This window comes from Dendrobates tinctorius, unplaced genomic scaffold (assembly GCF_039654945.1).
Source record: "Dendrobates tinctorius isolate UK_male_01 unplaced genomic scaffold, ASM3965494v1 ptg000156l, whole genome shotgun sequence".
Lineage (NCBI taxonomy): Eukaryota > Metazoa > Chordata > Amphibia > Anura > Dendrobatidae > Dendrobates > Dendrobates tinctorius.
This window is the reverse complement of record NW_027361823.1, coordinates 31633555-31647737: the sequence shown is the minus strand read 5'-3', so window position 1 is coordinate 31647737 and position 14183 is coordinate 31633555. Positions and strand designations below refer to the sequence as shown.

General features: G+C 45.1%; 1 long non-coding RNA gene across 1 annotated transcript in view; it reads right to left on the bottom strand.

Annotated features, from left to right (window-relative positions):
• Positions 1-2437: 2437 nt before the first annotated feature.
• The window catches only part of LOC141051369 (uncharacterized), a 30642-nt gene continuing 18896 nt past the window's right edge, over positions 2438-14183 (bottom strand). The window contains exons 2-3 of the long non-coding RNA XR_012220636.1: positions 12260-12610; positions 2438-2528 (exon numbers count right to left, since the gene is read on the bottom strand). This is a non-coding gene — a long non-coding RNA (uncharacterized lncRNA). The remainder of the gene's footprint in view (positions 2529-12259; positions 12611-14183) is intronic.

The window sequence follows — 14183 nt, the reverse complement described above, 5'->3', positions numbered from 1 at the left end:
GCATGCATGTAGTATATATGTAGTATGTATGTAGCATGTAGTATGTATGTAGCTTGCATGTAGTAAATATGTACTATGTATGTAGCATGTAGTATGTATGTAGCATGCATGTAGTATGTACAGTCATATGTAAAAGTTTGGGCACCCCTATTAATGTTAACCTTTTTTCTTTATAACAATTTTGGTTTTTGCAACAGCTATTTCAGTTTCATATATCTAATAACTGATGGACTCAGTTATATTTCTGGATTCAAATGAGGTTTATTGTACTAACAGAAAATGTGCAATCTGCATTTAAACAAAATTTGACCGGTGCAAAAGTATGGGCACCCTTATCATTTTCTTGATTTGAACACTCCTAACTACTTTTTACTGACTTCCTGAAGCACTAAATTGGTTTTGTAACCTCATTGAGCTTTGAACTTCATAGCCAGGTGTATCAAATCATGAGAAAAGGTATTTAAAGTGGCCACTTGCAAGTAGTTCTCCTATTTGATTCTCCTATGAAGAGTGGCATCATGGGCTCCTCAAAACAACTCTCAAATGATCTGAAAACAAAGATTATTCAACATAGCTTTTCAGGGGAAGGATACAAAAAGTTGCCTCAGAGATTTAACCTGTCAGTTTCCACTGTGAGGAACATAGTAAGGAAATGGAAGAACACAGGTACAGTTCTTGTTAAGCCCAGAAGTGGCAGGCCAAGAAAAATATCAGAAAGGCAGAGAAGAAGAATGGTGAGAACAGTCGAGGACAATCCACAGACCACCTCCAAAGACCTGAAGCATCATCTTGCTGCAGATGGTGTCACTGTGCATCGGTCAACAATACAGCGCATGCATAACGCCTTTTTGTATGACCAAACAACTCAATCTTTGTTTCATCAGTCCACAGGACCTTCTTCCAAAATGTAACTGGCTTGTCCAAATGTGCTTTTGCAGACCTCAGGCGACTCTGTTTGTGGCGTGCTTGCAGAAACGGCTTCTTTCGCATCACTCTCCCATACAGCTTCTCCTTGTGCAAAGTGCGCTGTATTGTTGACCGATGCACAGTGACACCATCTGCAGCAAGATGATGCTGCAGGTCTTTGGAGGTGGTCTGTGGATTGTCCTCGACTGTTCTCAGCATTCTTCTTCTCTGCTTTTCTGATATTTTTCTTGGCCTGCCACTTCTGGGCTTAACAAGAACTGTACCTGTGTTCTTCCATTTCCTTACTATGTTTAGTGATTCAGGAAGTCAGTAAAAAGTAGTTAGGAGTGTTCAAATCAAGAAAATGATAAGGGTGCCCATACTTTTGCACCGGTCAAATTTTGTTTAAATGCAGATTACACATTTTCTGTTAGTACAATAAACCTCATTTGAATCCAGAAATATAACTGAGTCCATCAGTTATTAGATATATGAAACTGAAATACCTGTTGCAAAAACCAAAATTGTTATAAAGAAAAAAGGTTAACATTAATAGGGGTGCCCAAACTTTTACATATGACTGTATGTATGTAGTATTTTTTTTTTTTTTTACATTTAACACATTAGCCGGATGATGGGACTACTACTGTCCCATCATTGGCTAATGTGTCAATCACTGTCATCGTAGCAGGCATCGCCCGATGGGACTTGTAGTCCCATCGGACGATGCCTGCACAGACCCCCGGACATCAGCACAGCCCCCCGGCAGGCCGGTACAGACCCCCACAGGGTGCACAGACCACCGGCAGGCCGGCACAGACCCCCGGCAGGCCGGTACAGACCCCGGGCAGTCCGCACAGCCCACCGGCAGGCCGGCACAGACCCCCGGCAGGCCCGTACAGACCCCCGAGAGGCTGTACAAGGGCAGGAAAGGGTTTTTCCAATTCCAATACCGGAAGTCTCATAGACTTGAATGGGACTTCCGGTATCGGCATCGGCGATACCGATACTTTTTTTAAAGATCGGCCGATCCATTCCGATCCGATATTTTGAAGTATCGGACGGTATCGCTCAACTCTACTGATGATACATATAAAAATAAATATTAAATCCAAAAATGTGCTGTGCGAATTGGATCTTGATTGTGTTTCCAAAAGCACATTTCATAAACATTTAGTAGAGATGAGCAAATTTACTTAAGTAAAATTGAATTCTGTTTGAATTTTGCAAAAATTTGTATTCTCCAATATGTGGCTTTTTGGCAATTCACTTCAGGAAAGCGGCATCCAACTGGCTTATCTGTCCACCCCTGCAACCTGCTGTCTGGTCCTCCTCACCTCCCCTTTTTGCCTTTCCTTGTCTACTTCCTCTTTGGCCTGCTTTATTCTACTCCTGGGCCTCCAACACAGTGACGTCAGAGGCCTAAGAAGTCCAGGAAATTGGGTAGAAATCTATAATTCAGAACCTGTTTAGTGTGTCACATAAAACAGTAATTACAGTGTTGGAAAAATAAAAGAATTACACAAAAGAAAATGCTTCATGATCTTTATTCTCTATGTATAAACCGATATGCTAAGCTGACGTTCAGTTGTTGCTTTCCAGTTCTTCCAAAATGCGGTCCGCTGAAAAAAGAATAAAAATATCATTAGAAATCTCTTCTCTAGTGTAACCTCAATAGTAATAAGAACATTAAAGTGTTCATCCACTTTTTACAACTTCCTTTTGTTAGAAATATTTCCATAGGTTGTCAGTGTGATAATAATGAATATTAACACTTCCAGACGCACCAATTTACATTATCCAACTATTTATCCCCCTCCCTTCCAAGAGCCATAACTCTTTTATTTTTCCATCAAGATAGCTGTAAGAGAGCTTGTTTTTTATTGACGAGTAATAGTTTTAAAAAAATGCCATTAATATTTACTATGTAATACAGTGGAAAATGGGGAAAAAATCCAAGTGCAGTGAAATGGTAAAAAAAGCAATTCTGTCATTGATTTTTGGGTTTTGTTTTTGCAAATTCTTTGTGCAGTAAGAAATACTTCATAAAATAATTCTCCAGATTTTTTATTTACCGTACATAGTCGAATATTAGCCAAGGCACCTAATTTTACCACAAAAAACTGGGAAAACTTATTGAATTGATTATAAGCCGGGTATGCATTGTCCCCTAATCCCTATCCTAGTATACACGGCCTCCTCATCCCCATCCTGGTATGCCTGGCTCCTCATCCCTATCCTGGTGTAAATGGCTCTTCTTTCCTATCATGGTATGTATGGCTCTTCATCCCCATCTTGGTATGCATGGCTCCTCATCCCCATCCTGGTCTGCGTGGTTTATCATCCCCATCATGATATGAAAGGCTCCTTATCCCTATCCTTGTATTCATGGCCTCCATCAAAAAAACAAAACAAAAAAAATCTATTATTCTTATCATCCCTGCTCTTCCTCACAGCATCTTGTATCGTTGCCAGCAGCTGTTTTAGGCCGGGGTCACACTAGAGTGAAATACGGACGAGTGAGAGGCTTTAAAAGCACGCATTACACACGGACAAATGATTCTCTATGGGTTTGCTCCCAACAGCCGTATATTTCTCGGCCGTATTCTGCGGTCCGTGCCAATCGCAGCATGCTGCGATTGTCAGCGTACTACGCCCGTAATACGCCAATGCAAGTCTATGGGTGCGCAAAAAATACGGAGTACACACGGAACACGTGTGACTTGCGAGAAATACGCAGGTCTTTTGGCAGGTGACAGGAAATGGGCCAATCCATGAAGCCTAGACATGCAAATGAGCTCAAAAAGCACTCCAGACATCCAGGAAGTACGCCTCCACGGAGTACATCAGCGTCATGGTGCCATATTTCCTCAATGTGGAGATGCTTATTGTATTAGTGCAGGAGCGGCCAGAAATCTGGGACCAACGTAATGCCCATTATGCCAACCGGGCAAGAAAGGAGGCGTCATGGAGGCGCATATGTCGCCAGATGTTCCATGATTTTGGTGATCGGCCACGTGAGGAGCAGCAGCAACTGAGTAAGTACAACCCAAAAACTGTAAAATTACCTCACATCAAAAAATGCATATAGAATCAGCCTCCACCCTTCCTGTGCTTCTACTTTTTTACTCATGAGGCGGGTAGATTTTGATGTGACCCATGGTTTAACACTGCCATAATTTGTCCCAGGCCACAAGCTCCTCATCCTGCTAGCCTACCAAGTTAGTAAGTGTAGTTACTTGATACATGAACTACTGTGACCCTGTGTATCTGGCCTGGATGCCCCAATTATATATGCCACCCTGGGTAGAAAGCACACCCCAGAAGGCCACATGCCTAGGCTACTGTTAGCAAATGTGACATATCAAATATGTGAAATTGAGAATATTTCCTGTCACATTGCAGTGGAAGATGTGATGAGACGGTGGCGTAGCATCCGAGATCAATACAGGCGGGAACGTCAGCAGCGGTCCAGGAGTGGTGATGCGGGCCACCTAAAGCGTAAATACATTTATTATGACTGCCTCTCCTTCCTCGCCCCTATTCTGGATCTGAGACCGTAAGTAGATATCTCACACCACATTACACAGATACTTTACAGGGCCAAAAATATTGATTATTTTTGGCTCTGTTCTATTTCATAACAGAACTCACTCCAACCTTACGGAGAGAGGAACTGGCTCAGATACAGAGCCCATCATTGATCCTGTAGGGGATGAGGTGGCTGGCCCATCTTCTCCCCCTACAAGAAGCATGGGTGAAGAATCCTCGCAGGAAAACCCAGTGCCTGTGCCACAAACTCCACCACCAAGACCATATCCACAACCAGGATCATCTGCTGCTGAACCATCAGCCATACTGGAGGAGCAGGGCAACATGAGCAGCAGCCCAACTGGCCAGATCCGGGCCTCACCACAGCCTGCTGGACCATCCCGGCGAGGAAGAAGAAGGCGCCAGATCCCTGCCCAGGATACACGTACAAATGTGGACACTGTGGTCCTCAACTATTTGGCTAGAGTCAATACTGATGATGGCGAGGAGGCATACTCGCGCAGCCTGGCCCTTTACCTTTGTGCCCTTTCCCATGAGGTGAGGCTCCGTATTCGAGGATGTTTTCAGATCCTGCTTGATGCTTGCACACACCCCAATACCCCATATGAATTATTTGAATATCTGGAGAGGTGGCAGGTTTCACCCAGAAATCTAATGCGCCTTAGACACCCCACACACATGCTTGCTCAAGCAGGCTCTGAGGATCCTCAAATACGTGGGCCTACACCTCACCCCCTTCCTCCCCCTACCCAACCTTCCCAACAGCAGCCACATATGTCTGCCTCTAGCCAACCTCACCAATATGGCCACTTGTTCCCACCCAGTGTTGGAGGCTGGTCCCAACCTGGTTGGGGACGACATGGATATATTGGTGGGTATGAGGCATGGTCCTACCAGACCCAACAAGATGCCCCTCTTCAGTCTCACTATGATCAGTACCCACAGCAATCCCAGGAGGCAGTACATTACCCACATCATGGGCAACAGTATGCCCCCACACAGGGCGATGTTGGGCAAAGTAGCCAGCAGCAACCACAGGCTGGTCTTCTGCCTTCTCCTTCCCCAACTATCCAAAATTTATAATTTAGTCATTTTTGTATGGCATAATGTTTTGTTGTTATTTTTGTCTGTATGTGTGCAAATGTTATTTTGAACAAATGTTGACATCTGCAAAAAGGCCAATTTGGCCCATTACCACAGTTCTCATATGGCAATAATATGTTTGGCTTTGAAAAAAACAACAAAAAAAATAGCCAACAGTAAATATTTGTCTACTACATTTAACGTCTCTGTGTCAATTGTAAAAAACAGTGTCAGCATACTAACATACGCTTACCAATGCAAAAAAACACTCAAAGAATCATAAGGGGTAGAAATATATATATATATATATATATATATATATATATATATAGACACACATAAACCAAAAAATTATAACATAGGCAAAGCATGCTCTTGCCAAGAAGTTTCACCCTCAGGTGACATAAAGTAATTTGTGAAAATATCACGCACTTTGAGCCCAGAGAGCGGTCTACATTGAGGGTTGATAGGTGGTCTCGCCCTACGCACATTGTCCAACCCACGCACAACACCAGCAGAGGAGGAACAATCATGTATCCTGGTGAACTTATGAAGAACCACATAGGCTTTAACTACTTCATTAACATTTTGTTCACTCAGCTGAATGGCAGACTGGAGTACCCGCCATTTGGCACAAAGAATGCCAAAGGAACACTCCACCCGTCGCTGAGCACGTGATAGGCGCAAGTTGAAAATTCTGCGCCGTGGTCAAGGTTGCGCTGGGGATATGGCCTCATGACATTGCGCGTTAACTGAAACGCCTCATCTGCCACAAGGACATAAGGGACAGATTCTTGAGTGGAGCCTGGTGGGGGTAGATCCAACTGGTTGGTGCGTAGCCGCCGAACCATAATGGAAGTATTGAAGACTCGAGAGTCTCCCGTCCTTCCATAGGCCCCAATGTCAATAATTATAAACTTGTATTGAGGGTCGACCAGAGCCAACAATACAACAGAGTATTGTTTATAATTGAAGAATTGGAAGCCAGAGTTCGGCGGCTTACGCACCCAGATATGTTTGCCATCCAGGGCCCCAATACAATTAGGAAAGTGGCATTCCTCCTCAAAGTCCCTTGATATCCTCAACCAGTCTTCCATCCTGGGCTCGGGCATGACGAGTTGATGTAGTCTTGACCATATTTCACTACATGTCGACATGCCAGAAATGGTAGATCTTCCAATCAGAAACTCATGGTGGAGGGCGGCATAAGACAGGCCAGTGGACAGGAAGCTGAAGAACAACATAAAAGAGACATTTTAGAATGCACAAATTAAAAAAAAAACAGGTACATACATACCAAACTTGTTAGGATTTCAGATCTACTAACAAACACATATTTGGTTGCACAATGACTAAGTGATATTCAGTACATATTACACATAACATTCTGGTCTGTAAGTTTCAACATATCTGGAATAAGATGAGGGCATTAAAATTAGTCCATGAAGCAATAAATACATACTTTTGGCAACACATCATGGACATAGAGAATGTGGTTGTGTAGTACATACCGTAATGTGAGTAGAAGTCGCTCCTCTGCAGATATAGCTTTGCACATCCTTGTGTCCTGAAAGGTTATCCCAGGGCGCACTGTCTCCAAGAGTCGATCAAATGTTGCAAGGCTCATGCGACAATATTGGTAGAATTTTGCAGGATGCTCCCTCAGAGAAGAACAGAGGCGGTGAAAATGACCTCTTGTGAGTCGTTGCCTCAAAAGTGGATGTACCCACATGCGTCTCCTCCTCCGCGGTTCCACTATCACTGGGTATGGTTGACCAAAGCGTCGTGTCAAAAGCCAGTTGAAGAGAACCTGCTCAGTTGTGTTGAAAGTCAGACTGTCTGCCATGTTGCACATACAACACCAACACACCTAGTGAAGGCAAGGTCACAAATGGACAGAATGGAGGCAGCCACCTGTTCCTGAGGCAATAAATAGGGTGCAGGCTAATTATTTAAATAGTTAGCAGGCCTCAAAACCGTTAAATGTCCATTTTGCAAGCCTGCGAGAAAATCTCGCAATACGGATTCCATACGGATTACATACGGATGCTGACATGCGCAAAATACGCGACCACACCTTGCTTACGGATGACATACGGAGCACAATTTAGGGGTCATTCATCCGTATTATGCATGTAAACTTGGACCATATTTTGCGTCGGTTAGTGTGACCCCAGCCTTATACTTGTAAGCAGCAGATGGCAGGGATGTCATGCCCTGCCCTGCTGACAAGTAGAATACAGCTGCCGGAATACTCACTGCTCTCCATGACTGGACTATGTGCGTGGAGGGCAGTGAATATTCATTCCTATTTAGTATCACGTACCGTGTCAGCCGCCGGCTTTCTGCAGCTGTCTTCCATGGGAGTGGAGAGAACTGAATATTCTCTCTTAAGTAGCTGGCTCACATGACCGTCCGGCTGCTGCAGGAAGCCAGCGGCTGCGACTACTGTGCCCGCTATTACAAAGAATTTAGCATCTCTTTAGCAGCAGACACAGGCTTCTTTGACCTGCTCCTCTGCCGCTGATGCTCCCCCTCCATCTTCTGGGATCCTCACTCGAGTATAAGCCGAGGGGGCGTAAAGGAGTATATACAGTAAATAGTTAAAAAAAGATCTGAAATGTGAAAAAACATTTTAATCTTTCTATTGATGAAGCTGCATTTTTCTTGTTTTTTTTGTGTGGTGAGCTGGTATTTTCATTGAAAACATTTTGACTTGCATACTGTTAGGAGTCAGATTTCTGCCCTGACTATGCAGGAATCTAGACCCTCATATTCTGCAGGCTCCTGCTCTTTGTCCAATGCAGAGGAGATTGCTTTGCAGCAACTCTCTCCGGAGGCTAAGTTCTTCATTCCGTTCTCTGAGCATAATCCTGGGACGATCTCCCATTGGAGTTCAGGATTCAGGTGCTCAGGTCCTGCTCCTGATTCCATTGGTTCTGCTCAGGGTTCTGGAGACTTCCGGAAGGTCCCATTCACTATAAAAAGTGTGCATGGCTGTTCTGCCATACACTAGTATAGTCTTACTTGCTGCTGTGTGTTTGTTGATGCATGCATGATCTGGTGAATGACTCATTGGAAACCTCTACCCTCTGATAATAGGCATGTGTGAGGGAATGTGTTTTAGCCAGTAATTGCGCCAGCGCGCCTTGCTCCACAGCAACACCTGCTAGCGCCTGTCACACCGCGCCTGTGTTTTTAGCGGTGCCTCTCTGTGGCATCTTCCTTGCCGCACTGCAGTTGCAGCCTCTTAGTGCGTCCGCAGTTGCGACGCTTCGCACACAAGTACTACGGTAGGTCCTTCGGAGATAGTGCCTGTATATTTAACTACTCCGGTGACCAACTACCGTGTGTGCGCCGCTGAATCTCTGTGTTGCTAACAGGCTCAGTGTTACTTTATTCATTACTCGTTATAGCAGCTGTGTGCCTACAACAGAGACTGCTTGTTGCACCTGGGTGATATTGAACCCTGTGCACATAACCGCCTTAGTGCTCTGCTATCCTCTAGCAGCGGTTCTACACCTACCGCACGGTGGACCCCGAGTGGCGAAGGCACTTTATATTTTTTATTTAGTGCCTTCTGCCACTCCTAACATTATACTAGTGCCAGGGTCTGGCTAGAGATGGCAGAACAGCAGCAAATCCTACAGTGTGTGCAGCAGCTCGAGGGTCGCTTGGCCACGCTTGAGAGGGCTCTCGCAGCTGCACAAGCCACTGATGCTGCTCTACAGGCACTCACAGATGCGGTAGGGCGTATGTCCATGTCCGTCCTTGCGCCAACAGTTACCCTCCTCCCATTGCCTGATACTCTGGGGATGGCGCCTCCTGCAGGGGTTTTATCAGTCAGTGCTCAATCCACCTGGAGCTGCTGGCTGCGCAATTCCCTACAGAGCGGGCCAAGGTGGCCTTTATTATTTCCCTACTGTCGGGCAAGGCGTTGGAATGGGCTACGCCTTTATGGGAGCGTGGTGACCCTGAGATTCGGACCGCTGCCCACTTGCTAACAGCCATCAAGCAAGTTTTTCTCGGTCCACGGGTCACCCATGATACCTCTCTACAATTGCTTGCCTTGTCCCAGGGATCCCTCTATGTTAGCCAGTACGCCGTCTGTTTTCGGACACTGGCGTCCGAGTTGGAATGGTCCGATAAGGCACTTATTCCCGTTTTTTGGAGAGGTTTGGTGGAGCACGTGAAGGATGCTCTCTCTAACAGAGAGATCCCTACCACTCTGGAGAAGTTGATTTCCATCTCCACTCACATTGACCTCCGCTTTTCGGAGCAAGGTTTGGAGCGTGCTCACTCCAAGCGGAGAGGTACTCCGGCTCCCAACTTTTTTTGAGCCTCTGGAGCTGCCCGAGCCAGAGGTTCTACCTCCAGAGCCCATGGAGGTGTCTCACGCCATTTTTGAGACACGCCCAGCTCAAGTCTCCATGTGCGGTTGTCAACATCTACACGCTGCTTCCCAGGAAGACAGCGCCCCGCAGTGGTCTGACTGTGAGTCGGTCAGCGAGACTTTTGTCCCTCCTCGCCTGCGGCCCAAGATTCTCGCGTGGGCACACGCGTCCAATGCGGACGGCCATCGTGGCTATATGCAGACCACGAAGTCTCTAGCCAGATCGTATTGGTGGCCGCACAGAGCTCGGGACGTGAAAAGGTTTATTCGGGCATGCACCTCATGCACCTCTTCCCAGACGGAGTGTGGCGACGGCCGTCGATACACGGCGGCATTCGCCTGAAACTCCCGCTCCCATTAACTCCCGGGTGTCCTTTCTGAAACCTGGCGACCTGGCCTCCACTGGTGCCGTCCTTGTGTCTCAGTTTTCCGTTTCACCTACCAGGACATCAGGCTCATCCTTGGACGAGTCTGGGACCTGTGCCACTGTCGGGCACAGGCTGGTGGATCGGAGGGTTCAGGGAGGGGGGGGCCCTAGGAGGGGAGTAATGTTAGGTGTCAGATTTCTGCCCTGTCTATGCAGGAATCTAGACCCTCACATTCTGCAGTCTCCTGCTCTTTGTCCACTGCAGAGGAGATTGCAGAGGAGATTGCTTAGCAGCAACTCTCTCCGGAGGCTAAGTCCTTCATTCCGTTCTCTGAGCATGCTTCTGGGACGATCTCCCATTGGAGTTCAGGTCAGGTGCTCAGGTCCTGCTCCTGATTCCATTGGTTCTGCTCAGGGTTCTGGAGACTTCTGGAAGGTCCCGTTCGCTATGAAAAGTGCGCATGGCTGTTCCGCCATGCACTAGTATAGTCTTACTTGCTGCTGTGTGTTTGTTGATGGATGCATGATCTGGTGAATGACTCATTAGAAACCCCTACCCTCTGAAAATATGCATATGTGAGGGAATGTGTTTTAGCCAGTAATTGCGCCAGCGCCAGCACGCCTTGCTCCACAGCAACACCTGCTAGTGCCTGTCACCGCGCCTGCGTTTTTAGTGGTGCCTCTCTGCGGCATCTTCCTCCCGCGCTGCAGTTGCAACCTATTAGTGCATCCGCGGTTGTGACGCTTCGCACACAAGTACTACGGTAGGTCCTTCGGAGATAGTGCCTGTATATTTAACTACTCCGGTGACCAACTACCGTGTGTGTGCCGCTGAATCTCTGTGCTGCTAACAGGCTCAGCGTTACTTTATTCATTATTGGTTATAGCAGCTCTGTGCCTACAACAGAGACTGCTTGTTGAACCCTGTGCACATTACCGCCATAGTGCTCTGCTACCCTCTAGCAGCGGATCTACACCTACCGCACGGTGGACCCCGAGTGGCGAAGGCACTTTATTTATATTTTTTATTTAGTGCCTTCCGCCACTCCTAACACATACAACATTTTGACCACTTCTTATAGCTGTTTTTGGAGCTTGCAGCTAATGGAAAACGGCAATTTTGTATTTTCATTAATGTAGTTACCGACTGGGTTCAATAATTTTATAATTAAAGATCGGACTAATGCAGTGATATCAAATATGTTCATATTTACTTTCATATTTTTTTTGTTTAATTTTTTTTAGACTCCTTAGCGGACATGATCTTGTGATCCTTTGATTGCTTGTTTTGTATCCTGCCATATAACAGTAAATAGGCAAAATGATGGTTTATTTTGAAGTCCAAGCTGTGGCTGGGCTTCACTCGAGTATTGAGAAGGCAACCAAGGGGGTGTTTAATAAGCCTCTGGCTGCCATGGCATCCATTGTCATCTCATGATCGCGAAACTGGGGAGCGATGAGTGCCAAAAAATTTCCACTACCTGGATTGTGTGACTTAAAAGATACTGACAGCAGCATTTAATTGATTAAATGCAGCAATCCACTTTGTATGGTACGATTGAATAATATCGAGAACTTGGCATCATGTGTTAAATTTCCATGCAGCACCAAATTACAAAATTACAAAAAATTACATGCTACCAATAAAATATAGATATTCAGTGTATTATATGAAAATGCTGGCTCGTCCAGGGCCAAAGATGCTCTTCGTAGTAGTCTTCGTAGTAGTGCCTCGAAATAAATGACCCACTGCTGTTATCTTGTAATGTGATAATATGGTATTTAATAACAGTGTCTAAACCGGAAATACAAATGTAACAAATTGCTGATATGTAAGATAGGGGATAGAATCCAGTGATTTTATAGAGATGATCCCATACCAAAATTATAATGGCATGTACCTGGTGGCAGTTGATTGCACAAACTTAAAATTTTTTCAACTCGTTATCAATTCTTACCGTCTCTGTTTTTTACCAATTGTCCATAAGTTTTCCATCTGAAGCTTTCTATCATTGCGGTTATGATATGTTCGCTGTTAGTCAAATTTTCTATTATGAATTTCTTAGTTATAAACCCATCTTTCATAAGTTTAAAAAACTCTTCACAAAACTGTTTTAAGTCAGAAAATACTTGAGCATTGATGTACATTTGACTAGTTTTCAACTGTATTTGTTTGAAGATATCATTAATCATTTTCTTGTGGTTTTCTGAATCAAGGATACTTTTCATTGCGCCTTCAATTTTTTCCAGGAGAAGAAAGAGTTCTTTTTGATACTTGCGTACACAATTGATGTCACATACAGAGGAATCTGCAGAAAAATTGAGGACGATTAAAAAAAAAAACCAGTGCAGCAAAAAAAGAGAGAAAAGGAGGGCACTCTCCTTTCTTCTGTAGAAACTTTATTGAAGGATAAAATGCATGGACACGGGAGTAGTGGGCAAGATACGGACAATGGCCGTTTCACGCTCCTGCGCTTCAACGGGTCCTAATTAGAGTTGAGCGACTTTTGTTTTTTTAGGGTCGCGTTTCGTTTCGTGAAACCCGACTTTTCCAAAAGTCGGGTCGAGCAAGATCGTCCGATTATAGGGAAAAGTCGGGGTCGTCCCGAAACACGAAACCCAATGTAAGTCAATGGGGAATAAAAGTCGGCAGTGAGAGGATGACAGGAAACACACCTACAGTGCCCATTTGAATGCCAAAAGCATCAATTCTTCTTTCTTAAGCTTGTCAACCTTAATTAACTTCATAATACAAGTTACGCACTGAAAAATGGGGGTTATTTGGCTACAAACTGTGGGGGGGGAGGGCTGGCTCCAGGTTTTCATGTGCCCTGGGCGAAAGAGCGCCCCTTTAACACATACCACAACTCATCATGCTCCGATACGTCAAAGAAATAGCGGTATAGTACAATGAAAAATACCTCACTTTTTACATCTCATGACGAGGCCCATCTATTTCTCCATACAGAATCATTGGTCCCATATAATGTTTGAAACAGTATATGATGAGCTCCACATAATGCTACAGTATATGTTGGTCCCCATGGATGAAGCTCCACTGTCTTAAGGGCCCAAATAATGCTCCAAACATAATGGGCCCCATTTCTAATGCTCTAGTGTATAATGGGCCCTGTAAATGCTGCTCCATTGTCTGATGTCCACCTTTGGAATGTTCCAGTGTATGGTGGGCCCCATCTATCATTCTCCAGAGTATAGTGCTCCCCAAAAATTGCTGTCCCAACATTGAAAACAATCAAATAAGTCTCCTCGCTAGTGAATCCCTGTACTTGTCTGGACAGGTGCTGTAGCTTGCTTAACAGCTCGCCAGCCGTTCTCACGCCCAGTATGGATTACACGTGATTGCACAAAGGTGAGAAAGGGTACCGTATCCCCAGATAACATGTATGGATAGCGTACACATTCAAAATATATGTCTCAGGAGGCAGGCTCAGACGGTGTTAGGCCCAGTATTGATTGCACGTGATTGCACAAAGGTTAGAAAGGGTACCGTATCCCCGGATAACATGTATGGATAGCGTACACATTCAAAATATATGTCTATACAGCATGAGGCAGGCTCAGACGGTGTTAGGCCCAGTATGGATTGCACGTGATTGCACAAAGGTTAGAAAGGGTACCGTATCCCCGGATAACATGTATGGATAGCGTACACATTCAAAATATATGTCTATACAGCATGAGGCAGGCTCAGACGGTGTTAGGCCCAGTATGGATTGCACGTGATTGCACAAAGGTTAGAAAGGGTACCGTATCCCTGGATAACATGTATGGATAGCGTACACATTCAAAATATATGTCTATACAGCATGAGGCAGGCTCAGACGGTGTTAGGCCCAGTATGGATTGCACGTGATTGCACAA